A 27926-nucleotide genomic window follows, 5' to 3' on the forward strand; every position below is an offset into this window, starting at 1 on the left:
CTCATTTAAAGGAGTTTAGAGGGTAAAAATAACCATGAAATTAAAATAAATGTGGAATTATTAACATTGGGAGAAAATATACTCAAAAGTGTTGAACTGGGTGAGACTGTTGGTGCCCAGCCATTCAGAGAGCTTCCGATGGATTTCCACTTAGCCTTTTCTCTAAGCCTCTCTTACTGAGGCATGTGATTGCAAGCAGCCCACATGCATTTACTATCTGCTTCCAGCTACAAGCAAACTCCCCTGAACCCTGGGTGGCCGGTGTCAGTGATCATTAGAGTCACTGCCTTGGGAACAGACAGTCTGCTTCCTTTTTGCTGTGTACCCTTCAGGCTTTAATTATTCTAAATAAATAAATAAGTAAATTCAAGACTGGAGCCCAACAACTGATGCTTTTTTTTTTTTTTTTTTTTTTTTTTTTTGGTTGAGGAAAGTCCAGTTTTCAGCAGAAAACTGCCCTTTACCCCTAGAAAAACCAGTACCTCGCCACTTTTTTTTTTTTTTTTTTTGCCCCAAGGTTAAGTAGTGTGATGCATCGCAGCAGTAGTTGCTTCCATTTCCAGCCAAGCTGTGACAAACCATCCAGGAGATCATGATGAATCACCCCGAGATGGTCACAGCAGACAAGCAGGACTGTTTCAGGAGGAATTCTGGAGGTCAGCATCACCACCGACGTCTGAAATAGGTGAGGTTAAGCCAAGTTCATGCTTTCTCACTGAGCCCCATAGCTTACAGAAAGCCGCGCGTCTCAACTGCAACTATAGAGAGCTTGCTCACTTATATACACTCTTTTATCCCCATGGAAGGCAGCCGAGCAACCATCATGCTTCCCTGAATTGTTGAACTCACTTCCTGTCTTTCTTAACATCTTATTTTTATTAACTGACAGACAATAGAAGATGCAAACCCAGTTATTCTCTTTGACAATACTGACAATTGCAAATTTTGTATAATTGTCATATACAAGACACAAGACATTTCTACCATCCTCCAACAATCCTTTTATTTTGTCTAGCCAGTGTTCTCCTCTGACTTCTATGACTATTGATTACTTTTTTTCCATACAAGAACTTTCTTCACACCCGTAAAATCATGAGGTATATGCAGACATATACTTACCGTTGCTGTATTTGTTTTTTGTTTTTTGTTTTTTTTTTTTTTGATTTAAGAATCATCTATGGTGCAGCTGAATTGTGAGTAGTATCCCAGAATATAAATGCACAACTATTTGCTTATCAATTTTTTTGATAGAAAATTGGCAGGTTTTTTTTTTTTTCGTATAGATTTTGATCCTGCAAATCATTGTCCCTATAAACATCTTGTACAAATATTTTTGGGAACACATGTTTTCATTTAACTTGAATACAAACCTGAGACTGAAATTGCTAGGTCATAGGGTAGGTGTATGTTTAACTTTAAAAGGAAACTGCCAAGCCGTCCTCCACAGCGATTTGGCAGCTCTATGAGTTGTCAGCATCCCCTCTTGCTTCCTCCAGTCTCATCCCCTCATTGGCACTAGGCTCATTTAAACTGTAACCTTGATCCCATCACTTCCCAGCTTCCACCTCTTCAATGGCTTTGTGCTGCTCTTAGAACAAAGTCACACGTCTAAAACTTTAGGCTGTGCAGTGCTTTCTCAGCGTCAACTGTTGCTTCCTCTGTCAGCCTGCCTGCCGCTGTGTGTGTTTCAGTCAGCTGTGTATTTTTCTGTTCTTTGAGTGCATGGCTTTTTCTGGGCTGGTGGGGGAGGTAGTGCCGCTGCTGATCCTTTTTTTGCATCCCTTTTTTCTGATCCTTTTCTTCTGCACAGCCTCACATCACCTGTTTGCCTATTTTACTCTTCCCATCCCAAGTCCAAGGTTAATTTCTTAGGGATGTTCCTCAGGATCTACAGGGTGACCTATGTTCCCTGTTGGAGTCTCCTGGGAGGACCCCAGGGAACACTTTCCTACTGTTTATTACATCATTCTTTTTTTCAAAAGTTGCGTGTTTTTATTTGAATTTCTGAAGAGTTCTACATTTATGTGGTTAAGAATTATCAAATGATATTCTTTCAAAAGTTCTGTTTCCAAAATTTCCCCCATTGTTCAATGGGTTTTCCACTTTATACTTTAAGAAAGAAAGATAAGAGAGGGTCTGGAGAGATAGGTCAGCACCTACATTGTAACTCCAGTTTCAGAGGGATCTGGTACCTCTGGCCTTGGAGGACACGAACCTCTCCCACATACACATAATTAAGTTTTTAAAAAATCTTTTCGTAAAGATATTTTTAAATTATTTTATTTTATTGAGATTATAATATTATGCCATCATTCCCCCTCCCCTTTCTTTCTCCAAAGCCCCCCATACACCTGTCTATACTGTTCAGTCCTCTTGCTTGCTTCCCCCATTAAGCGTATCTACTGTTGCTCCTGTTCAGTTCATGTACCAAAAACTTTACAACCTTACTCTCAGTGGATGCTGTGGAGGAACAGAGGGCAGAGGGATTCTAAAAGCCAGAGCTTGCTGTAAAACTGTAAACAACAAATCTTTAGAAACAAAAATCAAACATTTTGATATTGATTTTCCCCACCTAGGCATTTTATAATGTTTATACAAAATTGTATACATCCACATACTAAACTATTGTGATTATAATTATCTACCACTTGACTGTATCAGCACAAATAATAGAATTATGAGTTTTCTGCTAATACTATTACTATGCTTTTCTTAGTAGTGACAACACCGTTACATGTAAACTTTGCATGACACAGATTGGCACTTTCATCTGCACGTGGCTTCTGCTCTTCGATATACTTTTGCAAATCCTCATTTCAGAATTAATCTTCGTCCCTGTATTCTACTCTATGGCTGATCGAGAGCTAAACTGATGGCAACTTAAGTTATTTTCCAATTTTTACGATTATAAGCAAAATGTCACAATAACATACACATTACATAGATGTTCATGCATGTATAACTACTAATGAGTGTGAACTCTAATAAATGAATGTGAGAATATTTAAAAAAAAAACATACCCCTAGATAGATAGCAACCAGACTGCTGTTACAAAGGATATATGAGCTTGTGTTTAATAGGCTGGGAGGTTGCCTGACAAAGCTGTTGCCCTCACGTCCCTCTTCATAGTTTACCTTCTTAACCTCTCCTATGTGTGCTGCAGAATGTTTGGACACTAGGCAGTCTGAGAACAGGAAAAACATTATCTACGTGTAGATAATCTTTAACAAAGTGTCCTTCCTTTGCTTTGGTGTGGTTCATTCTCCTCCTACCATAGTAGAGCAAGGTGAACAGAATGAGGGACGCCGGCTACCAGCTCAAGGCTATCACGTATGCTTAGAAAAAGGACCTTGCTACTTAGTGTATTTTTGCCTGTTTTCCTCATTATTTAGATTCAAGCAAAAAAAAAAAAAAAAAAAAAAAGGTAAGGAAGGGTTAACTAAGTCACTAAGTCTTCTATGCTTTTACCACTGGGGAAACCTGTCGTTGAAACATCACAGAGTTACAGGAGAGGTAAGGTAAGGATGGTGCAACACCCACCCACCCCCACACCCCCCACCTCCATGTTTTTTTATTGCTCTTGTTTGTTTCTAGGGAAGAGAGTTTTGCTATTTACCCTTCATGGGTCAGCAGCAGGCTCAAGTTATGTATGGCTCTGTTCCATTATATTTACAAAAGTAGTCATTCCATTCCTGGAGGTTTGGCATTGTGTGAAAGGAGCAGACTAGGAGATCCACAAGATCTGGATTGGCCTAGATGAGTCACGTGTCCACAAGTAGATCAGTTGACATGTTAGTGTGGAAGCAAGCAGGCCTGGCCAGTCAGAAAGTATAATCAGCTCCTTGGCCACCACTCCTGGAACTTTAAGTGGTGTACTTGAATGGAGACTTTATTGTATGGTTGTGGCCTAGGCTCCATCAGCTCTGGTTAGCCCCCTGAATGTGAACAACTCTCCATCTTTACCAGCTGTACCAGCTCAGCTTGACAAAGATTTAACTTTAAGTCTGGCTCGCTGATCTCCAGCTGCCCTCCAAACATACTGTGCCCCTGCCTCATCCAACCTTACAAATCCCGATTCTACAGGTGTAAATGGCACTTGAAGATACAAGGTGGCTGGCTTTCACGGACCAAGCTACTGCAGATCAACCATCAGTGTCTGTCATTTTCCTGGAAAATGTCTCAGCTACCAGGCCCTGAAGGAAATGTTTACATTGCAAAACTGACCAACCATCAGACCCACCAGAAATCACTTCTCCAAGGAAACAATGCAAAATGCCCAGGAAGAGTTACTTATATTTTCTGGAGTAAGGAAGAATAAAGATATCAAACAGCAAGATGACTTTGGTGGCATCCTTGCCTTTGCTTCACAAGACTCCTCACTCTCCAACTATAGTTTCCACTTCTACGACTCCTGAAATCTTTCAGCCCCAGGATAGATTGCATGTGTTTACATGTTCATGGGAATACTTGGGTGCATGTGTCTGATGAGATTGTTCATGTGTGTGCACACACATATGGAGGCCAGAGGACTTGTGATTCAGGTGACAGCCACCTCATTTTGAAATGGTGTCTCTCACTGATCATAGTGTCTCGTTGGCCTGGACCTTACAAGTAAGGAAGATGGCTGCCCATTGACTCCCAGGGATCCATTTGTCTCAGCAATGGAATTGCTGGAATTAGGGAGGCAAACCACCATCCCGGGCTTTTTTTTTTTTTAAATCTGGTGATCAGAACATCTCCACATCATCCCAGGATAGTGAATTTTCACAATTTTCACAATTTTCACAATTTTCACAATTTTCACAGGATAGTGAATTTTCACATACAATTATCAGGGTAGCAACTGAGCATCTGGCAAAATGTGTTGTATTTTTAAGTGACTGGCCTGTAATACCAATATATCTATTGATATAATGATGACATAAGTAGTTACATACCAATATAGGTCATGATGTGATATATATTTTATGCATTGGTATATAATGGGAATATACATTATGTGCTAATGTAGATATTTGTTAAATGGGTGAAAAGCTGAGTTGATGATCAAAGACTTTAAGGTTAAACCTGAATGACTTAAGTGTTCAGAATTTGGAAATGGCACCATATATGGAAAGTTTCCATGACTGTTTTACAACTCCACTCTTCTTGAATAGTCCAGAAAGAGAAAGAAAGAGATGGGGCATTGCTAAAATGGGGTATTGCTGCAATCCTAGATCAGCCTTGCTATCAGTGTCACTGTTACAGGGATGCTGCTATTCAGCAATGAATGGAAAGTGTCCGCCCTGGAGCCAGCTTATGGGGCCTCAGAAGCTGCATTTGACCAAGATAAGAATTTTACTTATATTTAATCTGTGACATTGTATTCTCCCTAAGGTATAATTCTCTACCTAATGGAAAAGAAAGAGAGAGAGAGAGAGAGACAGAGAGAGAGAGAGAGAGAGAGAGAGAGAGAGAGAGACAGAGAGAGACAGAGAGAGAGACAGAGGCAGAGACAGAGACAGAGACAGAGACAGAGACAGAAAGACCTTGAGGTGACTGCTGTCTGCTCATTGCTCAGCCCCAGGTCATTTTCTTCTGTCATGTACCTTCCTGTTGACATACAGTGACTCATAGCCTCTAGCAAAGTTGACAGAACTGAATGAACCCATCCAAGTTAGGTCAGTCAGCGATTTCATATCAATCTGTAATTGGAATTAAGGGACTCTGGTAAGTCTTCATCTAAGAAGTAGTTGAGACCATGCATAAGTACACTTGGCTACTTACTACCACTTTCTGGGGACTGATACGGGTCTCTCCTTTCCTTGCCTCACTTCCAAACTAGCAAAGGGATGGAAATCATTAGCAGAACAGAAACACATCAGCCTTTTCTGCTTAAACACGACTAGTTTGGCAATGTAGAACTCTTGATGAGACAGGTTTGTTGGTGACCCTAATGGAGGGAGGGAGAGTGTGGCCTTTTGGAGGTCTCTCCAGGGAGAAAGAAAGTAGAGATGTCTTAATTATGAAGGTCTTATCCTTTTCTCAAGTCATCAACAAAAATCCAAAAGTATAACCCTAACTGAAGTTTTTGTCTTTGGGAAATAAGAGGCTTTGCCTCTTGTGGAGATGCAGAGAAAGCCAGGCTCAAGAGACAGTGGGTGCCAGGAAGCTGCTCTTCTCACCTGTGTCCTGATTTCCCAGCTTTGATTTCTCAACCTTCTTAGGAAGCGCAGCCACACTTCTTATCCCTGAGTTCCCTCGAGCAAACTTCCCCTCTATGTAAGGCTTGTGTCTTGGTGAGGTTTGAAAATAAACTGGTTGTAGACAATGCAGTGTAATGGACTCAACGTTGGCTTCATTTTAGTCTTCCTCTTTTGATGGGAGAGAGGATGGGATGAATCGTCAAGCTTCCGTCATTCCAATAAAAAGCAAGGAGCCAGCATCTTATTCGTGCAAAGCCAAAGCAAACGGCCAAGAAATAATAGAGTGAAGAAAGATTCTTTAACTGAAGCAGATAGGGGGCTGTGGTAACTATTTCCAAAGCAACTCCCTCTATGAAGAAAAGAAGAATGGGGTTTTCTTGGGCGGGGCAGGGGCGGGGCAGGGGAGCCTAAACATTCATCTGAGAAAGCCTTTGGAAGGCAGCCTCATGTTTAAGATGTTCACCAAAGAGCATGTTCAGCATAAGGTTATAGTTCAAGAAAACAAAAAAGATGGCAGACGAAATTACTTTGGACATGTTTAGCTTGTACCCTAAAGATAGTAACAGGAATGCTTTCATGCAACGTAGCATCTTTTTCATAAAAGATTTTAGCTGCTGCTACAGGGGGGAAAATGCCTTGAAGGTAGACTAAAAGAGGAGTTTTTAGGGGTGCCTGCCTTGTTTACCTGTTTACTTCTCAGTTCAACTGATTTCCACACTGCCACCAACTGAACCCCAAAGTTTAAATAAACACTTCTCCTTGGAAGTTGAACAGCTATGAAGAGTGGTTGTATTTGTTATCAAAACACTGCATGGACGTACATCTCCCCCAGGCCGAGGCTATAGAGTAATCGCTGGAGACAGACATACTTAGGTGGTAATTCAGATCTAGCTCCTGCTAGTTGGAGAGTGTCTTACAGGACTCTTCACCTTTGAGTCCACTTTTCCCATCTAAAAGAATTAAAAACATAGTTTGGGTAGTTGTAAGCATTAAACAAGTATTTGGCACATAATAGGACTTTAATAAAATGAAATAAAACTCACTGTAATGCTCTCAATAGCACCCCACCCCTACATCCAGAATGGCCAAGAATCTTTCTTTCTGATGATTTGGTTAAGATTTCTCATCTGCCTCAATTGGTGAGGAGTGTAACATCAACTCTAAAACCCAACCATGAAACTATGTTGCCAGTAGGGTCATCATATCTACAAAACTGTTCCTTATCTTGATTTTCTGCCTCTGGAGTTTGTCAACCAATAAGAAGAAGCTTATCAGCCTGGCCAGACTCGGCCACATGCATGTGCATGTTCACACACACAGCACGTACACATACACCATCACCATGCTGGAGCTCTAGTTAAACAGTTGTTTTTTCAACGCTGTTCTCACTTAGAGAATTCCTGCCAAGAGAAAATGCAAATCACTTTTCCATCCAGCATCTAGGGCTTTTATAAACTAGTCCAAGAGAAATTTAATCCGCGTCTCTATGACAGAAACTAGGCAGGCAGGCAGCCAGCAAACTTTCGTACTTTAAGAGAAACGCAACAAGCTCCTTGTCAATTTATATCTGTGGCTAGCAAACTCAGCCACAGGGGACTAAGTTCTAAGCCCCGGAGAGGACCAAGGCTGCTTGGAGGAGGATTGTACTGGAGGGAGGCCTTTGAAGGGTAACTCCCTTGAGTGACAAAAGGACTTCAAAAATGTTAAGGAAGCCTCACCATGCAGAATGTTGATTCTAGAAGGGTCACAGATCAGAAACTTCCACAAAGTGGGGGCATGGAGGGGGTAAGGAGGAGGCAGAGAGAAGGGATGCTCTATAGATGAGCTAGGATCGGATCACAGAGGGATGGAGCCTGGAGACTTACCCCAGGAGCTGTGGGAGTCCTTGGGCTATTTTAAACAGCTAGATACTGCCTTTGCCACCTTTCAACTAAACATCAATTGAAGAAGGAACCAGGAGCTTTCTCCTTATCTATTAACCACTGTAGCAGCACGTGGAGAGAAGCTTTATCACGGCTCTTTTCCAGTTTAGTACAGGGACTTACCTAACTACCTAAGACTGCTTGGTGAGACGGAGCCAACACTTGAACCCAGGTCCAAGGGCCTCTAAGCCAGTTCATTCCATTCTTCAGTTTGGCTCAGAGGCCAGGGCAAATATCTTCTTAATTCATCTTTATTTTTCCTGTCCCACATATAAAATTTAGGAGAGTTTGTTGGGGTAGAAAGCCAAACATGACCTCACCACTTTTTTTTTTTTAATTTTTATTTTTTAAATCAGGTTCTGGAAACAACCATAGGAGTTAGGGAAATAAAGGAATTCTGAGGCCAGAGGCCCTTTCCTCCCCTCTGAGCACACTCCCTTTTCCTCTCAGGAATTTTGCCCATGGGAGCTGTCTCAGGTGCCAACTGCTCCCATGACCTTCCTTGCCTCCCCAGTACATTCCTGCATCTAAATCAGAGCTGGTCAACGTTTCACTCCTGCTGCCCTCCCAGCCACATCTTCCAGAGCTAGTGAACAATTAACTACCAGCAGCTCCTCTGCCTGTTCGCTTTTTGAGCCTCTCTCCTTTAGCAGCTTCTAATACTTTTCTACTAGGCGTCAATGATCTACCAAAGCTGTCGAGAACGGGGCTTTCTTTTCCAGTGTTCAAGGAGCCTCTTGAAAACATTCTTTTGCAACCATGTAAGATTTTCCCAACAATGTAAGATTCTACTAAACAAGAAAACACACCTTAGGGGCAAGTGCGTGGAAGTATCCCTGGTTGCTCCTGAACTAATTTTTCTATTGAGAACTTAACAAAGAGCTAGAGAGTGGGGGTGAAATGAAGATGCCAGGCTATCTCTGCCTCTTTAGAACAAGGTCACCCACCATAGCTAACTCTATTAATTTCTACAGGTATTCTCTTTCTCATTGGCAAAGGGAAAGCCATTTTTTTCTTTTTATATTTATTCTACAGACTAAATGCCAATTCATGTAAAGGTATTTGTCCCATAGTAGTAATTTACTAGATCTCCATTCAAAACAAACAAATCTACATCCTAACATTTGTAATATCCCAGGATACTGTAACTTATAAAGTGCCTTACAACCTTAGAAGTGTAGGGGGCAGAGCCTGAAGTCCAGGATGTATTCAATGATCTTTCACCCAGTTAGTGACATTCACTCAGCTCTGACTGAAATCTAGCTATACACAGGATTTAAAATTTTACAATAATTACATTAAACAAATGGAAAAAATGGATAAAATTAGGATTAAATCTCAGTTAACTCACTGGTATGCAATATATTGTTTCATTGTATAATTAATATAAAATTATTAACAATATTTTATTTTTTTGCCAAATATTTAAAACTAGGTATGTGTTTTATACTTGCAAAATTAAAGCTAGCTGTCTTTCAAGGGCTTTATAGTCACTTATGAGTATGTTGCTGCTCAAGCCCCTAAGCCTTCTCTACCTATACATATTACTTGCCCCACATCTCAAGAGATGCAGAGATAGAAGGCAAACAAACAAACATCAAGTGAACAAGTGAAAAACATGGGAAACCATGAACCAGGATGCAAGTCTCTCTTTATCTAGGTCACCAGGTCACTTGCTGTGTGTTTGTCTGAGCAAGAAGAAAATTCTCTGGATCAAGTTTTGAGATCTCTAAAGCATTTTCTGCTCAGGCATGAAGGGTTAGAAAACCATTTTTTTTTTCCTGATCCAGGTATTGTGCCCTGCACTCGACAATTATCTGATTTAATAATTATTGGCAAGGACACTCTGTCTACTTTAAAGACTCTTTAGTGGCACAAGATTTGATCCCAGCACCTGGGAGGCTAAGGCAGGAAGATGACAAGTTCAAGGCCAACCTGGGCTGTATAGCAAGATCTAGTAAACCAAACCAAAACAACCCAAAATATAAACAGAAAAGTGGAGGGAGGGAAGGAAGGAAGGAAGGAAGGAAGGAAGGAAGGAAGGAAGGAAGAAAGGAAGGAAGGAAGGGAGGGAGGGAGGGAGGGAGAGAGGTAGGGAGGGAGGGAGGTAGGGAGGGAGGGAGGGAGGATAGAGGAAATAATGGAGAAGAAATTAAGGCTCAGTGTCAATGCCCAAGTGTCAAATAGTTCAGCAAACCCAGAGCTAGAGTCCAGGCTCAGAAACTGATTTTGTTTAGGTTGATTAATGTCACATGATAAAAGAGAGAAGAATATTTCGGCAATCATTGCTGTGTTTTGCCTATTTATAAAGTATCCCTAAAGATTTCTGATTAATGTGGCTGGTAGTCCATCCCAGGAGACCAATGATCCCCTTCCTGAAGGCTTTTGCTGAGAAAGTAAGATGAGGATGATCTATTTTTTGGTCCCTCTTGGTTCTGGGAGCTCCTCTGTTCCTGTGGCCTTAACTAAATTTGCTTCGAAGAGAGTTTACCGGCTTGGCTTTTCTGAACTGAGTGTGCTGCCGACAGCTTCCTTTTCTGCAGGTGCTAATGGGCTAGGCTAAGAAGCCTTTCCTTTTCCACAGCCTGGTCCATTGTTTTTTGTCTCATGTTTCTGGAAACTGGGGAATGGTGTGGGTTGGTAAACATATGAGAATGTGAATACACACTAAGGTGGAACATGATCTGCTGCAGGAACAGCATTTCCTAAAGCAAACAGTCTATCAGGGTCAGAGAAAGAAGTTCATGAACCCGGAATTATCAAGACTTTCAGTGAGGTATCCTGGGAAATTCCTCAGTAGACTACAGAGACCATGGCGGGAAGGAGTCACTTACTAAAGAAGGGTAAAGTCTTTGAAACTTCGATCACATCCCGAAACACTGAACACATAACAACCTGGAAGGTTTGCCTGCATGAACTTGAACAGGATCGAGCAAAAAATTAAGAAAAAAAAATCAAACTTATAGAATTATACTGTCACTTTAAATAATTTCCCTTTTTTTGTTTCATTTTGTCATCCAGTAAACAAGACATTTTGAGTAGGAACTCGTGTGTGTGTGTGTGTGTGTGTGTGTGTATCTGTGTGTGCTCCCAGTCACACCAATGAAGGCCAGAAGAGGATACTAAGTAGCCTGTTTTATGACTTTCCACCTTATTCTGTGGAAATGATCTCTTACTGCACCTGTAGCTGTAGTCCTCCAGTTTCTGGTCCTCACAATGCTGGGATTATAAGGGCTAGAGCAGACACACCGAGCTTTTAATGCAAGTGCTATAGATCTCAGCTCAGATCCACATACCTCAGTAGGAAGCACTCTTGCCTGCTGAGCCATGTCTCCATCTCTCACACCATTTACCTTACGACACCCGGTATTGAGAGTTTTCTTATCCTTCCTCTTCATGACATAGGTCGAGGCTTGAAAACTGTAACTATGTCTTTAAGTTTGCATTCTGGCACACATCAATGCTCATTAAATATCCAGAGGATGAAAAAAATGAAATAAACTAAAGATTGATGCAACTTTCTCTTATTTTGTACATAGTGAAACCAGAGCATGAAGCAGTTTGGAGTCTGATAGTTTTATAAGCTAGATCCCTAGGAAACAAATCTCTACTTCTACTACTTTAACAGTGATCATCCACGTCTTCTCTAAAGCTGTCCTGCCAGCTGACATAACACCCAAGGCTGAAGTTCTCTTATTCATGAGTATGTCTGTTGTTTTTACCTTGACTTTACTAGCATCTGCCAGAGTGGGATTGGAAGCAACTTGTGGAGGAAGGCCGACGAATTCTTCTGAGTCTGTCAGGAGACAAAATGAGGGCAATGATGATTGACAAGGGTGAGCCAGGGGCAAGGAAGGAGAGCAGGCCAAAGAGACACTTGTTTGTCTATGGCTGTCCAGTGGAGAAATGAAAGGCATGGCTCTAAATGAACCACCAGGTGTCACTGTCGTCCTCAATTAACAAAGCTGAACTGGGTAAGGGCTATAGAAACAACTCAAAGGTCTACAAATGAAGATACTGGGGCAAAATCTACTTGGTCTCAGCAGGATCATGTAGCAATTTAGCGGTAGGGCAATAGTAGGAATCCATGTTCCCTAACTTTTGAGCCATGATGGCCACTGTCCCTTGTTGTTCCCAGGGCAGGCTACACTTTAACATATAGATGAGCTATGGGTTTCCCTGGTCACTCAATGCAACCAGCAACAGAAGAGAGAGAAAATGAGAGAGAGAAAAATGGCAAAAGCCCGGAGTTCATTTTCACATGTGCCGTCTTCAAAGGGCTGGGTGTAGATGCTGCTGCCACAATGGGAGAGCGTGGCCCTCAAGGCCTCCATCTGGGACATGGCTTCAATAGCTGAATAGAGAGGTATCAGGTGGTGCATTTCATCCCTTTTATGGCCTAAACAGAGCCCAGTTCCCAAGGAATATAAGAGACCAGTGGCTCAACAAAGAATTGGCTGAAACCTAAGTAGGAACCAGATGCAAAAAAGAAAACATTGGCTGGGTGGAAAGATGAGGGTAAGTTTCTGGGCTCCACTGTTTGAGGATGAGAAACTATGAAGCAGAAGACCCTTTGTGAGCCATTGACCCCTGACTTGGCATTTATCCCAGTGTCTGGAAAAAAAGAAAAACAGGTGACAGAAACGACTGTAGGAACTGGGGGAATTTTGTCTTCAGCCCACCAGGTTTCTTGAGACTCCTTGGCTTGACTCCCACAAACTCATATTCTTTCCATTGTGGTTTCTCTCAGAGTCCCATTTATCAACAACCAGGTAACAATATTACAATGTTTAATTATAAAAGCTTTCTTAAATAATAAAATTAATATATTCCTGTTTAAAAGGCCAGACACCATGTAACAGGAAAAGAAAGAGGAGGAGAAGGAAGAGGAGGAGGAGGGAGAGAGGGAGAAGGAGGAAGAGGAAGAGGAGGAAAGGGAGGGGAGGAGGGGGAGGAGGAGGAAGAGGAGCTGTAATCCCTCCATTGAGAAGTAATACTGTTGGTATTCTGTTCCATAGACTCTGGAAGTCAGCCTCCAGAGCACCTGCTTGGTGTCCTAGGCAACAGGGCTTGAAGTTATGAAATGAATATCCAGCAATCTCAGTTTACATAGAGCCTATATTCTGATTAGGGAGACTTATACTTTTGTTTTTAAGTAAAATATGCAAAATGGCAGATCTTTTAAAATCTCACTTTAATATTATTTTAAAATTTCCATTCCATGTATACAAGTGTCTCTGGGTGTGTATGTGCACATGAGCGCAGGTTCTCACAGAGGCCAGAAAAAGACATCATATCTTTTTCTTCTTTTTAAGAGTTATTTATGTATGTGTGTTTATAAGTGCACTGTCACACTTAAACTTCAGGAACACACCAGAAGAGGGAACCAGATCCCATTACAGATGGTTGTGAGCTACCATGTGGTTGCGGGGAATTGAACTCAGGACCCCTGGAAGAGCAGTCAGTGCTCTTAACTGCTGAGCCATCTCCCAAGCACACATCATATCTCTTAAAGCTGGGATTGCAGGCAATTTTGCGATGTCTGCCATGGGTAATGGGAACAGAACTTGGGTCCTCTGCAAGAGTAGTATGTCATCTTAACTGCTGAGCCATCTTTCCAGCCCCGGGATTCCAGGTTTTGTAACTTCTGTGAAGACAATGAACTAGGGAAGGCAATGAAGGGTCTTGATGGTGGTGAGGTAGTAATTTTAAAGTGGGAAATTTAAAAAGGGACAGATAAAATAACAAAATGTGGGTATTTGGGGAAAGATTTGGCCTTTCCTCTGCCTCCAGAAAATTCACTAATACATTCGCTACTGAAATAATGTATGCCTGAATCATAGATTCAAAATCTTAAGAAAATACAGAAATTCACATGTAACAAAGACACAGCCTTCTCACCACTCTCTTGCTGTTGCTTTGTTCCTTCAAATAAATATTGTTCATGTTACTTTCCCAAACTTTTGCTCCATATTTCTGTTCATTTTTACACATACCCACAATTAAGCTTGATTTTATTTCATCCTTAACTAACATAATCCTGTATGAAGTTGGTAATTTTTTGAAAACAAACAAGCAAACAAACTAAAGACCTTCATATCATTTACTGAACTTCTAAGCTTCACAAGAGCTATAGATCCCATTCTAAAATGAAATGGCTAAGCACGGATAGATGGTTCATCTCATTCCTAGGGCCATAATCTGATTTTTACTGCATAATAATAATTTGTTTCTTTTTTATACTACAGAGAGAGAGAGGAGGGGAAGGGGGACAGGGGGAGGGGGACAGGGAGGAGAGGGGGAAGGGGGAGGGGAAGGGGGAGAGGGAGGAGAGGGAGAGGGGGAGGGGGAAGGGGAGGGGAAGGGGAAGGGGAGGGAGAGGGAGAGGGAGAGGGAGAGGGAGAGGGAGAGGGAGAGGGAGAGGGAGAGGAAGCAAAACCTATGTCTTCTGATTGCTTCATTTCAGGTCCTAGAATAATGCCTAGTGTATGGAAGGCAGTTGTTAAACTAATACACAACCAATGATACTTATACATATTAGCTTGGAAAGTAGCCAACACTAGCCAGGATATTAGCTGAGATCCATCTTATTCCTTAGCTTATTGGTGTCTATTCTATTCCCACCCCAACCCCCCAAATATGTGTCACTGTGGGATGCTGCCACCATGGGTTGGCAGTCAAGTCAGGTCCTTCAAATCAAATCATCCAAATCTACTGTTAAATGAACAAAAACTACTTTTTACTCTTCATGTTGAGAAGTAATTAACATTTAGTGAGGGCAAAGCAACCTTATCTTCCATATAACATTTCTTGGAAAGGCTAAGAACAATTTGACAAGAGTCTGGGGCAGAGAAACCAAAGTCTAAAGGTATCATCACCATCTTGATTTAGCATGTCTTAACACTTCCCCACACTTGATTTAGGTTTTTTTTTTTCTGAAAAAATAAAATGTCATCTATAAATATGACATATATTTATGCATACATACCTACATATATATATATATTTATATGCATACACCATACCTTGGAGGGTCATGCTCACAGATGCAACTGTGAACATTGATTGTGTACTTTAAATGACACTTGGAACACCATTGTCATTTTATTTAATGCACAGTGATCTTACACGTGACCTTGTGGGGTACAAAGTGGGACAAAATATGGTCCCTTTCTTAGTGGACCTTCTCTCAGGGGTGGCAGACAGATAGAATTTTACAATTGAGGAACTGAGACTCATAGAGGTGTCAACTCCCCCACAAAACACAGCAGCTTTACAAGCCAAAGCTCAAAACCCACCAGCTCTTCAAGAGCATCAGGGAAGCCCCATGTTCCTGCTCTTCCGAAGCCCTGAAGTTTGTGTGAGTGAGCAGGTGTCTGGCTCCTCCAGTTAGGAAGACTAGCTCCTGTGTGTGGGAAGAACCTTGGAGAAGTATACACTCCGGCTTCTCCTTTTGTCCACTGGCCATCGTTTTCTCTGCAAAGAATTAAATTCTTTTCCATTGACACATACTTCCTCTCAGAGCAGCAGACACCCAGGCAGACAAAAAAAAAAAAAAAAAAAAAAAAAAAAAAAAAAAAAAAAAAAAAAAATCCACCCACAGGAAGTGAAATCAAATCCCTCTCATTCTTCTAGGAACACGTTTTGGGTTTCTGCTGGATTGTTGCCATTTTCTCAGGAGTTAACCTGTGGCGGATTTGAGGACCAGCAAATTAGAACCCCACGATGACATAGGTAAAAGCCTCACACACTAAAACATCCATGATGGCTTGTCTCCAACCACACATCCGTGTTTCACGTAAGCAATGCACTCTCACTGCAGAAAACCTGGAAAGGTACCTCTGGGTCTTAGTATACGTGGGGAAAAACCAAATCCATCTATGGTCTTCCAATACAAATAACAACCACTGTTAATTCTTTATATAAATAATTTTCTATAAAAATCATATTCATGTGCATTTTATCTAATACTATTCATATGAACTTACATTATCATTTCCACAGTAGTTGTGTGTGAGGCATAATTATAAATGCTTATACGATATTCAGTTAGACAGCTGCTCTGTGATTCAGTTTTTCAGTTGGTTTTATTCAATTTTCTCCTACTTCTTTTGGTTTTATAGTATGACAGGTCTGAGCAGAGTTTTGCACAATTGAGTAATACCTTGGCCTCTTCTCTTACATTATCTCATTTCCTCGTTGCAAGTCTCCAGAATAGACACACAGTTTTATGAAGGAACCAAGATTTAAAGGGAATAAGAACTATACCAAGGCCAGGACTATACTAATCTCTAACTCCTGAGCCAGCATTACTCATTACAACACCCTGGGTCTGTCTGTCTCTCTTCAGTTTGTTGTTGACTTTCTGTCTTCCCAGAACATCATTATCTATGGTGGTAAAGATATTTTTTTTGTATTGTATTTATTTTTTTAAATGAATCCCAATTCTGGTTTTATGCCTCTCATGTTCCCACTGAATCCTGGTCTCTTACTAAGACTGCCCATTTCAGTTAAATACTCTCCATTGTACAGTTGCCAGGCAGCTGGACTGATTCGAGTGACGGTCCCCAACTGCTGTGCCATTTGCTCCCTTCGTTCCCAGCTGTCCTCAGACAGGCAGGCGATGAGTGTACTCAGGTCTCCAGGTTGGAAAGCTGAATCACAATACACTCACTAAAACCCACCTGGTGATTTGTACTCCACTGGAGTTGCCATTTATATCCTCAAAAACTTTCAAAATATGAGACTCTCCTAGAAACTCAGCATATTTTTTAAAAGAACACTAAACTTGGAAAGAACACATTAATCTTCAGTCTTTCATATAAACTTCAAATTTGGATCTGTCTAATTGATGTTCACATGCAAATATCTTTTAAAATATTATTACATGGATTAATAAGTTATGATATCAATTTTCAGCTAATGAGTACCTTGTTTGTTCAAATTCCAACTCTGCCACTTTAGTAATGTGAGTTCAAGCACATATCTTTATTTCTGTTTCTTTCTGTTTGTTTTGTTATTTTTGTCATCTAAAGGGAAAATGATAACAATACTACAAGATAAAGTTGCTGTCTGTATGGCATCATTGAGTCCATATAAAGCTTACAGCGATGCCCTGAGGAATACAGTACATGGTTGGTACTGCTACCATTGTTATCACCTCTGCCAGGAACCTGTATCTCAGGATGATTAAGCTCAGAGTCACACCACGAGCAAATGAAAACTTGGGATTCAAATCTACTGGATGTAGTGAAATTATATCTTTTGAAATAAGAAAAATTACTGATATACTACTGAAATTTTCTGCCATAGCCTTTTTGCCAATTGCTTACTTTAAATCTGTGAAGGCATAATTAATTAGGTGGCTCTGCTTTAAAGGACAGCCACATAAGTATGTGACCAGAACTAGTTTTGTGTGCTGGTGCTCCTTAACTTGTAGTGGAGTTATGGCCTGGGAAACTTATTATAAAGCAAAAACTGTAAGTCAGAAATATGTTTAATGCAGTAACTACTGATCAGCACTGTTCAGAGTTGTGACGGCACGGCTGGGTGGGAGCTATGGTAGATGGCAATGATTTGATCACGATAGAACAGCACACCACATGAAGCTAGCCTGGAGAAAGATCAAACTTGCAGAGCAAGAGTACAGCTTTCACTGGTTATGTATTGCTTTCAAACCACTACAAAGATTTTAAAGAAACGGAAATCAACTGACTTAGGTGAAGAACCATCTGTAACAATTTCATTTGAAAATCACGTGGCACATGATTATGAGATGTGTGTGTGTGGAAAACGGTGAAAAGGGTTGAAGGCACCTGTAGATGCAGAATGATATGGACCCCACCACACCTTCCCTCCACTTTTAAACATTCTCCAATCTGCCATTCATTGCTCCCGCAAAGGTCAGCAGTGATATTCTGACTGAGAGCTCCTTGGACTTCAGCTTACCCAGTTAATTGAAGCTCCCAGCTCCCAGCATTCCTTCGTGACTCTGTTCTGTCACTGTACCCACTCTTCCTGGCACTCTGGATCTTTTTAGTCATTGATTTATTCTATAGTCTCTGCTTCTTCCCCGGGTTCAACTCCTACTTCTGTTTGTCTTCTCACACTTTGTTGTAGTGGTTTGGGTGAAAATGGCTCCCATACTTAGTCTCCAGTTGGTGGAACTGTCTGGGAAGCATTCGGAAGTACAGCCTTGATTGAGGAGGTGTGTCACTGAGTGCAGGCTTTGAGGTTTTAAAAACCCATTTCCTTCCCAGTGTCTCTCCTGCTGCCTCATTTTTGTGAATAAGGATATAAGCTTTCAGCTGCTGTTCTAGTACTATGTCTGATTGCCTGCTGCCATGCTCTCTGCCATGACGATCATGAACTCTAACCCTCTGGAAACCTGAGCCCCAAATTGGGTGCTTTCTTTTATACGTTGCCTTGGTCATGGTATTTTGTTATGGCAATTGAAAGGTAACTAAGACATCTGTTTTGTAGAAAATTTCTTCCAATTAAAATAGTCCAATATTAAAATATTGGAAGAAACATGGTGGCTCATTGGGATTTAAAAAGGAAATAAAACTTCCATGTCTCAGAAATCTCCTGAAGCTTACAAGATTCAAAAGGCCCTTTGAAGTAGGAGGTTCTTTGGGACTTAGTAACTTATGTCAAATGATGGTTTGCTGAGGCACACAGGAGAAAGGATGTCTTGCTAAAGCAGGCACATGAAAGAGTGTTTTCCTGAAGCAGACACAGGTGAGAGGATGTTTTGATATAGTAAACATGTGAAAGGACCTTCGATGCAAGCATATAAATATGACTCCATAGACCGTGGGAGACGAGCACCAAGCATTGGTTTGGCTGTTTTCTGCCTCGTTATTCTTTGCTAATGGCGTACATGTGTTGGTTTGTCTTACATAGCGTTGTTGAGCTGAACTTGTGGTACTGCTGCCATTGAGAGAAACCTGCCCAAGAATTGCTCTTGAGGTTCCTGCGGCAGCTTGCTGTTGTCTGCAGCCTTGCCTCAGGCCAGTGGGCGAGCACTGTAGTTTCTTCACCATTGAACTACAGCTGCTGGTTTGTGCCTGGTAGCTGCCTGCCTAGAGAACTGATGTGCAGCTTGCCGAGTTGTATTTGGTGTTTGCTATGGGACTTAACTGATGTTAAAGAAGTTCAAGTTCACCCCCAAAGAACTATTGCTGAACAAGAGTCCACTTCCCCCGTATCCTAATAACTTTTCTCTCTCACTATCTTAGCTGGGTGGTGGGCTAGAGGAGAGGTTGAACCCTTATTAAAAGTATATTGCAAAAAAATATGTCAATAGCTCTTTCCAAAGGTTACACAAGAAGTCACAACAATTTCTGTGGAAAGAAGTCTCTCAAACAGGCCTTCCAGTTGCTCAGGAAACTATGGAAGAGGCTGTTTGAGGTATTACCACACTGTTGGCTTTCGGGCAGTGCAGCAGCGTATGAGTCACCCATGTTTTGTATGTAACCCCACCCACACTTACTATTTCATTTACTTAAGACTTGTGGGGAACTATTTCTTTGTTCTGTTGTTGCTTCACTACGCAGAGGGCAGGATGTGACCGTCCATGTCTCTTCAGGAAAAGTCACAACATTCACTTCCTCCTGTGAAAATGACATCCCAAATCATTACCTTGCCTCTCAATCTATATCCAGGGGTTCTTGACATTTCAGTTCGGGCTCAGTTTTCAGCCATTTACTGGAGTGTTGGAAAGTAGGGGTCTGAGTCTCCCAATGCAAACTTCCCTTTTAATCAAATTCCTGGAGTCTCAAAGATGCAGGTTTCGCTGCACTGTTGTTGAAGATGCTTAAAGATGTTAAAGATGCTTCTTGCCTCCGGTCTCATTTTGAAATCCCGTGCAACACTTTCTAAGATATCCATTTTTGAAAATCTGGATGTCACTACTAGAGCAAAACAGTTTCAATACAGGATGACTACGACAGAAAACAATCTCTGTAACATATCACATTGTTGAAGACATAATTCAAAATTACTAAAAGGTGGAAAGGAAAGGTAGGTCAGTGGGTAAACACATTTGCTGCTAAGCCTGACAACCCTAATTTAACTGATGGAACACACATGGTGGAAGGAGAGAAGCAACTTCTACAAGTGTCCTCTGACTTTGACATGTATACAATGGCACTCATGCACTCACATACATAGGAATACATATACACAAATAAATGGAAAAGTATACCAATCTTTAATTACTACAAAATAATACAAACATGTAAATCATACTTTATAGGGAATGCAATACACAGAGACAACCATTTAGATGAACTAGGTATTAGAATTAGCTAGTAATGATATTAAAATAGCTTATGATAGTTCTGTTCAAAGACTTGCGGGCAATATACCTACCTGCAAAAATGTAAGACTTAGGTTGGGATCTCTCACTGGAGAATAAATAATTTTGATCAAGGAGTGAATAAAAATGTGCAGATAAACAACTTATACAAAAGTAAAAAAAAAGTGATTAATGTACAACTGAAAATACAATATATGAAATAAAGCATTCTCTGGATAAATGGCATAGTAGCTGATAGGTGACACAAGGCACCTGAGAAGAGCTCAGTAGAAATCACTGATTTGTCCTGTTGACAGTGTCCTTGGCTTTAAAGAAGCTTTTCAGTTTCCTGAGGTCCCATTTATTAATTGTTGGTCTTAGTACCTGAGCTGTGGGTGTTCTGTTTAATAAGGTGTCTCCTGTGCATTCAAAGCTATTTCCCACTTTCTTTTTTTATTAGATTTAATGTATCTGATTTTATGTTGAGGTCTATAGAATGGGAATAGATCTTCACTAACCCTATATCCAACAGAGGGCTAATATCCAATATATATATACTCAAGAAGTTAGACACCAACAACCCAAATAATCCAATTAAGAAGCTAAACTGAGAATTCCCAACAAAGGCATCTCTAATGGCTGAGAAACACTTAAAGAAATGTTCGAAATCCTTAGTCTTCAGGAAAATGCAAATCCAAATGTCTCTGAGATTCCATCTTACACTGGTCAGGATGGCTAAGATCAAAAACTCCTTGTTGGCAGGATGTGGAGCAACGTGAACATTCTTCTTTTGCTGGTAGGAGTGCAAACTTGTACAAGCACTCTGGAAATCAAGTTGGCCGTTTATCAGAAGAATGGAAATAGTTCCACTTCAAGACCCAGCTATCCCAGTCCTGGGCATAAACCCAGAAGATGGTCCACCATACCACAAAGACACATGCACCACAATGTTCATAGGAGCTTTGTTCATAATAGCCAGAAACTGGAAACAACCCAGATTTCCATCAACTGAAGAATGAATAAAGAAAATGAAGTTCATTTGCACAAAAGAATACTGCTCTGCCATCAAAAACAAGAACACCATGAATTTTGCAGGCAAATGGATGGACCTAGAAATATCATCCTGAAATGTCTACCTCCTGTAGCCAGACAGGACTCCCAGGGGAGGGTAAAGGACACCAACCCACCTGCAAAGCCTTTTACCCAAAATGTGTCCTGTCACCAAAATGTTCAGAGATAAAGATTGAGCAGATATGGAGGGAATGACCCACCAATGACTGGCCCAACTTGAGACCCATCCCACGGACAAAAGGCAACCCCTGACACTATTGATACTCTTATGCTTGCAGACAGGAGCCTCTCATAACTGTCCTCTGAGAGCTCTCTACCCAACAGCCAGTGGAAACAAATGTAGAGACCCTCAGCCAAACATTAGATGGAGCTCCAGGAGTCTTGTAGAAGACTTGGGGGAAAGATTGAAGAACCTGAAAAGGATATGGACTCCAAAAGAAGACCAACAGAGTCAACTAACCTGGACCTTTGGGGGCTCCCAGAGACTGAACCACCAAACAAAGAGCAAGCATGGAGTGGACCTAGCTCCTCACTCCCCCCAAACACATGTAACAGAAGTGCAGCTTGGTCTTCATGGGGGTGTCCCTCAACAACTGGAGCAAGGGCTGTCCCTGAATCTCTTGCATGCCTGTGGATCCTGTTCCCCTAACTGCCTTGTATGGCCTCCATGAGAGAGGATGAACATAGTCCTGCAGTGACTTGATATGCCAACGTGGGGTGATACCCAGGGGTCCTCCCCCTTCTCAGAGGAGAAGGAGAGAAGGGATGGGGAGCTGTTGGGGGACCAGGAAGAAGAATGTAACCTGGATGCAGAATGAATAATTAATTAACGAAAGAAATTAATGATTTGCAGAATATAGAGAAGGAAGAGCAAAAAATTTAACAGAGTCTTAGCAACAGGGAAGACAATATACTAACATACATATAATTGTTAGTGAGTCAGAACGCCTGGCAGAAGAAATTGTGCTTAAAAACTTCCCAAATATAACAAAAGGCACTCTTGCAGAGTCATGCTTAGTGGATCTCTGAATGAACTAAGTACAAAATCAAGCACCCCAGTTCAGCAGCAAACAACAACAAAACCTGTGGTTGTTTATAATCTTGTGGTGAGAACTAGTATTTCTCCACTGGACACCACCCTCTTTCTTTGGAGATAGACATGAACAAATCACCTTAAGAGCAACATCTTTTCAACTGGTAGTGCAGAAGGCAAGTGACATTGTTGATATTGTTGGTTCTATGACAACACTTTTGAAATTCAAAAGCCAGTCCGAGGGGGCTGTGATGGAAGAGAACAGAGATGGACGTTCAGAATCATTACATATGTCCACTTCCTTTTCCTGCTTACCAGATCTTACCATATCATTGTCCCTATTGGTCACTTTCATTCTGCTGCATATTCAAATAACTTACTATTTTTACTTCATATTGCACAAGGAATACACAGGACATTTAGAAGACATCAGTGATCAATGCTTGTTTATTGAGCCTCTGTTTTGTGCTGGGAATCATACATAATAGAATAATAGAAGGAAGAGGAGCTGAGAAAATGTGTCAGAAAGAGGGCTCCATTACAAAGCCTGAGAATCTGAGAATATCTAGGCACCAAGTAAATAGTGGGATACTGTAAACAGTTATGGTTGTGTACACAGGCATAACCCCGGAGTTGAGGGGGACAGAGACAGGAGAATTGCTGCAGCATATTGGCTGCTCTTCTAGTTCCACATTTAGCAAAAGACCCTGTCTCAGGGAATAAGGCAAAATGACAGAAGAGGACACAGTCATCCTCCTCTGGCCTTTTCACATGTATGTACACATGTGCTCATTCACACACACATGTACACATATATCACACACATGCACAAACACATACACTTGTAATTTTTTAGAAGCTGTGCTTTTTGTTTTAATAGATGAGTCCTATAAGAGAAAAGTAAATAAATGGGCATGTAATACAGTGATGTGCGGATTTAAAGAAAATAAAGCACACATTTCTTGAACAATAGAGAAAATATTTACAATGATTACTCTGGGCATTCAGAAGATGTATTTTATTTTCTTAGTGGTTAAAGAAGACCAAAGTACTGAAAGTACAAAATATACTGGAGAACACAGAAGACATTTCTTTCTGCATGTGAGACTAGGATATGCCTTTGAGTCACACATAGGCACATAGCCACAAGCCTTAGAAGTCATGTTCTTTGTACGTGGGATATGTTCTAGCTGGGCTGCCTTGTATGGCCTCGGTGGGAGAGGTTGCACCTAGCCTCATAGAGACTTGATGTGCCAGGGTGGGGAGGACCCTGGGGGGGCTCCACCTGCTCAGAGGAGACAGGGGAGGATTGTGGGGGTTGGTGACCAGGTGTGGGGCAGTGAGTAGGATGTAAAGTGAATAAGTAATGAATCAATAAGATGCATCATGTTCTGCATGGAGTACTCCTAAGATTCCTCCCCTCCTATCCCAGCACTTCTCAGAGCTCTCAGCCACTGCCCTTGTGTCCCAATATCTGTTGTTGCCCTTCCTGCTGGCCTCTCTTGGTTCTGCTCTAGCTTTGATACTTGAGCCCAGTCATCTTCCCTTCCAACTTTACTTCCTTCTTTAAACATGTGTGTGATTGCACTAACCAAGAGTCAAGATGGCTTCAAAATGAAGGACCTTCATTTCTGAGGTGGTTCACACCCTGATCTCCTAGAAAACCAGGTGAATACCACCAGGGACTAACAGCCTGTCCTCAGGAACCTAAGCTTGTTAGCTGCCTTACATGAAGTCGAACCTAAAGAAAATAATCTTGGGTGACTCACTTCATACCACAGACTAGAAGGCCCGCGGCACATAAACACAAGCCAAGCATGGTGGGGTGAGCTTTGTTTGCCTGGGGGCTCCCAAACAGAAGATGGGCATAGAGCTCATCCTAAATTACCCCTGTCTTTGGGAGGTCACTGAACTCCAATTTCATTCCCTTGTCTGCAGAATGGAGATATCAACTTCTGTGCTAACCCACAGGAGGGCTTGAAGACCTAAGTAAGGGAGTCCATTTAGTGGACATCTTTGCTCTTTAAAAACAGGCTATGTTAGGAACAGCCACTGAGAATCTGCCACGTCTCTCATTGCTGGGACTCAGTATCTGACAGAAGGAACTTAGAGGGGGAAACATTTGGATCATTGTTTCATGGATGTTTGCATCCATGGTGGTAATGAGGCCTCATGGGTCACAGGGTTCTGGGCAGCAGTGCACACTTCAGAGGAGCAGACAAAGCTGGACCAGAAGCAGAAGTGGGAACAACCAGCGACATCCTGCCTGCCTGACCTCCCTCTGCTCCAGCTCCACTTCATAGACACATCACAGCTAGCCCAGAGAGAGCCATGAGCTGGGAAACAAGTTAAAATGCAAAGTGATTCTGTTTGCCTAGTGTGATGGCTATTGGTTGTCAACTTTATTCCATCTGGAATTCACTAAAACCCAAATGACTGCGTACTCCTGTGTAATTTGTTTCTGAACTAAGTCAGTTGAAGTGGGAAGACCTACTTCTAGTCCAGATTTGTTGAGGGGAGAAGATACACCATCAATTTACACCACCTGGAAGAAGGAAGCCTCTTTACCTGCCTGCTCTCACCCTTGCTAGAAAATCCATTCCTTCACTGGAATTACACTCTACTTCTTGAGCATTCTGGTGTATAGTGAAGAGCAGCTAAGACATCCAGCCTCTTGGACTGAACAGCTACTGGATTCTCGGAACTTCCATTTATAGGAAGCCACTGGTGAATTAGCTGGACCACAGACTGTAAGTCATTCTAATAAATTTCATTCGTTCATATATATGTGTATATATATATATATATATATATATACACATACATATATGGAGAGAGAGAGACAGAGAGACACTGAGAGAGACAGTGAGAGATGGAAAGAGACAGAGACAGAGAGACAGAGAGAGACTCATCTATACATTCTGTTTCTCCGGAGAACCTTGACTAATATACCTAGAACTAAAAAATTCTCTATTTCTCCAAAGCTCTAGGGTGTCTGGCTGGAGGTCCCATTGCTGAAGTGGGCCCTATTCTGGATGGCAGTAATACACAGTAATACATGCCATTACCAGTTTTGAAAGTGAAAGCACAAATAAATGCTCTAAGCCCTGTTGTTCACACTATTTTAATATAAGTTTATATTGTAATATTTTCCATGTTTCTACAATTGTTGACTTTTAAACTTCTGTTCTCATCATTTTCAAATAACGGCACCATATCCTAGTATTGAAATAACAGCATTTATGCAGCAGTTTAGCAGTGTTGAGCGAGAGAGTCCCAAAACCGCGGCTACCAGGGGAACAGCGTGCTTCTGGAGAAATCCCGGGGTGGTCCTGGCTTTGTCATTCCCTTCTGGAAAGACTCCTCAGTATCATACTGGTCTGAGACTGAATCATCCTGAACTTTGAGTTTTGATGTGTTGTTTTGCAAAAGTCCAAAAACATTATATACGTACATACAATTTGATTTTTTCAAAATACTTGTTTCCCTGCATACTATTTGTGAGAGCAGAAAACAGTGCAACCACTCTGGAAAATGGAGATTTTTCTTTAAACAAAACAAACAAATGAAAAAAGAAATAAAAAAACCAAAACACAAAAACTAAATCAAAACCTCATTTCTCAGTATTAATTAAACAGGATTGAAATTAGGTGGAAGAGACAGATTATTCATAATATCCTGGAAGTGGAAACACCCTAAACACCCATCGATATACAAGCAGATAAACAGCATGCGCTCTATACATGCAGTGCGGTGCTTTTCAGTCTTCCAAAATGCAGCAATCCTGCCGTGTTCTACATGAATGAACTTGGATGACACTGTGTTAAGTGAATGGATGCAGAGATAGAAAGACAAATGTTATATGGCTTCACCTCCATGAGGTCATTAAAACTCAGAAGTTAAAATAAAAGTAGGTGCCAATATTTGGGGGAGGGGAAATGAGAGCAGTATCTCAACTAATAAAGTTTCAGTCCTGCAGAAAGGAGCAATTCTGGAGGGGCTGTGACATGGCACTGCGGCCCACAGTATTGGATTCTTCACCTAGAAACTTAGGAAGGCAAAGCTTATGCTGAATCAAGAATATTCCTCATCGGAAAAAATCAAAATGACAGTTGGATTAATGTTTCCATTAACACTTTGATTCCTTAATTTTTAATCTCAATTTGTTCCATGTACATTTACTGTAAATTTAGAATATGCCAGGTATGTACAGTGCTAGGTATTGCAGACACTGCAAGGAGCAGTCTTTAGCCATACATATAGAGTTTATGTTATTTAGTGAAGTCATACATAATATGAAACAAACTGCACATTTGTAATTAAAATTGTTTCCATTCACAGTACTTATGTGGAAAGAAAAGCAAAATCATTAGTTATGTGCAGGATACATTAATGATTATGTTTTACTGACCTTGGTGTGTACACACACACACACACACACACACACACACACACACACGTGCGAGTCTTTGATTATGTGCAAAAATCATAGGGGCTGGGGTAGATATGTGGAACCTTGCATTTCCTTGTGTCAGTGAGATCTTTTTTTCAGGGCAGATGGATGGAAATTCATGCTGGTCTTGCTTATTTCTGTTTGACCTCCCTGTGCCCTATTTTCCTCTTACAAACTAAATGCAAATGCTATCTTGGGCTGAGGAGAGTAAATGAATAGCATGCATATTCAGCAAAGCTATATATAAGGGTCCCAGCACAAGTGCTCCATAAATAGGCATCATTATTGTTTGCATCATCATGTATGCTAGTGACAGAGGGTGCAACAGTGCAACCTTCCCTTGTGGAATATTGATTGCAGTGTCACAAAGTCAGCATGCCTGCAGAAGAGGCCAGTATCACAGAATGAGAAGATCCCAGCAAATGGGACTTTTCTCTTTCTATTATTTACTCTGAGCTCTCCTATGTCCTCATCTTGGGGGATTCAGACCTCTCTACCCATTTTATTACATGTAGTAGTAGTAGTAGTAGAAGCAGCAGCAGCAGCATGTGTGCCTGTGTGTGTGCATGCATGCCATAGCACCCATGCAGAGGTTAGAGGACAAGTTTATGGAGTTGGTTCCCATCTTCTATCTATTATATGTAGTGAGAATTGTGGTTTCTTTAAAAGCACAGAAATGTTATAGGAATATGTTTTTGTTTTAATCCCAGGTGTGTGATACGGGGCAGTTGTCCACAGCAGCGGACTATGGTTTCCCTCATGCTCTGGCAGGGGTATGATTTTGTCAACTGCAGTAGTTCCTACAAGTGTTTAGCATTTGGAAGTCTGGGGATTCTTGAAAGGGTGCGGAAATGTTAAAGCCTTGAGAACTGTGGTGGCTGCTGCTGCTGCTGTTTGCTTGTTGGAGATATTTTGAATATGAAGATCAACATTGTCCCAGAAACTCAATGCCCCTAATCA

The 27926-nt window shown here is 41.3% G+C and overlaps 1 long non-coding RNA gene across 1 annotated transcript; it reads left to right on the forward strand.

Annotated features, from left to right (window-relative positions):
- The first annotated feature begins 542 nt into the window (after positions 1–542).
- AI314278 (expressed sequence AI314278) lies at positions 543–6314 on the forward strand. The gene is made up of 2 exons (NR_102276.1): positions 543–685; positions 4085–6314. It is a non-coding gene; the product is annotated as an expressed sequence AI314278 (long non-coding RNA).
- The last annotated feature ends 21612 nt before the right edge of the window (positions 6315–27926 follow it).

Source organism: Mus musculus, chromosome 7, assembly GCF_000001635.26.
Source record: "Mus musculus strain C57BL/6J chromosome 7, GRCm38.p6 C57BL/6J".
NCBI lineage: Eukaryota > Metazoa > Chordata > Mammalia > Rodentia > Muridae > Mus > Mus musculus.